This window comes from Oncorhynchus nerka, unplaced genomic scaffold (assembly GCF_034236695.1).
Source record: "Oncorhynchus nerka isolate Pitt River unplaced genomic scaffold, Oner_Uvic_2.0 unplaced_scaffold_4204, whole genome shotgun sequence".
Taxonomy (NCBI): Eukaryota; Metazoa; Chordata; class Actinopteri; order Salmoniformes; family Salmonidae; genus Oncorhynchus; species Oncorhynchus nerka.
In genome coordinates, this window is record NW_027037092.1 from 8650 (window position 1) to 10618 (window position 1969).

The 1969-nt window shown below is 40.3% G+C and overlaps 1 non-coding gene across 1 annotated transcript; it reads right to left on the reverse strand.

Moving 5' to 3' along the window:
• Nucleotides 1-286: 286 nt before the first annotated feature.
• On the reverse strand, nucleotides 287-477 carry LOC135566560 (U2 spliceosomal RNA). Its single transcript, XR_010462125.1, has one exon. It is a non-coding gene; the product is annotated as a U2 spliceosomal RNA (small nuclear RNA).
• Between the last annotated feature and the right edge of the window lie 1492 nt (nucleotides 478-1969).

Sequence of the window (1969 nt, forward strand, 5' to 3'; positions counted from 1 at the left end):
ATTGAATACATGGAATTGGATCCTATTTTATTAAATGGAAGATGTTATGGGTGTAAGATGGCACAGTGATGCCATCTGTTGGTAAATGTTCATTACTGCAACTCTTGTGTTTTACCGGGGTGCTTGAGATACCCGGATGTGTTGTGATGTACTGAACAAGACTGGTCACTCGCATCAATGCCTATGTCTCGTCATTTAACGTTCAAACAGTTGCTCAATGTGAAAATACAATTATAGACCAACGAAGCAACTCTGCTTCCTCTGTCTGATTTCTCTTTATAATGAAAGGGGGTGCACCGTTCCTGGAGGTACTGCAATACCAGGTCGATGCGTGGAGTGGACGGAGCAAGCCCCTATTCCATCTCCCTATTCCAAAAATCAATTTAATATATGGTCCCCAGATAGGGGACGTATCAGATATTAAACTGATAAGAACAGATACTACACTTGATCTTAGCCAAAAGGCCGAGAAGCGATACCTACAATGGTTTCGGGACGAAGTGGCCGTTCTCCGACACGTCAAACTCGGTTATGATTACACCAAAATGAGCACTGTATGCTTTTTGTTTTCCATAAAAAATACAATGCTTTAAATAAATGGTGGCATGGATGTGGAGTTGATCAACGCCAGGAATAACCACGTTTGACTGTTACAAAGTAACACATTTGTAGGTTCTAAGATCACGTGGTCATCCCCCCTCCAATCAGAAATGAGAGAACACGTTAACCTGATCAACAGCTAAATTGGAATAATAATATATTACGTGTGGGGATGGGGGGGCAATTTGGAGATATTGACGTAACATTTGATCTTGTATCAAGTATATCTGGTAGCATTGCTGCCACAAACGAACTGAAGCAATTGTCCACTTGGTGGCGCCAGAGTTCCACCGACCGTCGCTTTTCCCTGGTTGTCCTGTGTGGTACAGAAAACTGCATTTCAATGTTGAACGACTTGACTTCAAGACATCGTCAACGAAAATAACGTCAACAATAAAAATAGCCTGTCTTTTTTTGTATCTGTCTGTAGAGCCTTGTATGATAAGTCCATTGTGAGAAGGCCTTCATAAAGTGTCCCTCCTAAATTACTAGAGGCCAAACTTCAAAGATGTCTATGGCACTGGACTGCAGTAAGAGAGCTAAGGAGCGGATGGTCCTGGCTGCCTAAATGTTTCCTCCACATAATAAACTAAGAAACATGGCACTTTGGAGGCTTACTTTTATAATTAGACTTACTCAGTCACTATAATGCCATAAAATGCCATTAGGCCTAATGAAGATACTGTATATATGTAAGTTACTTGATTGGTGTCTTGTGAATCCACCTGTATGCGCATTAAGGTTGATTATTTCCCCGGTATTATACGATAATAAATCACTTTTCTCCCGGGTAACCTGGTAGTTTCCACCAAAACTTGGAAGTGTCATTCAAAAGCATTATAACGCATATAAATGTCTGGATTTGATGAGAGCTTTGATTCAGCATGAACATTCTAATCTGATGCTACCTGAGCCTGATGAGACCAATATTAACTCCATTTAATGAGCCCTACATTAACCACATTTAATGAGCCCTACATTAACCCCATTTAATAATGAGCCCTACATTAACCCCATTTAATGAGCCCTACATTAACCCCATTTAATGAGCCCTACATTAACCCCATTTAATGAGCCCTACATTAACCCATTTAATGAGCCCTACATTAACCCCATTTAATGAGCCCTACATTAACCCCATTTAATGAGCCCTACATTAACCCCATTTAATTTAATGAGCCCTACATTAACCCATTTAATGAGCCCTACATTAACCCCATTTAATGAGCCCCTACATTAACCACATTTAACCCCATTTAATGAGCCCTACATTAACCCCATTTAATGAGCCCCATTCACACCTTAACATTTAATGAGCCCTACATTAACCCCATTTAATGAGCCATTTAATGGCCCTACATTAACCCCA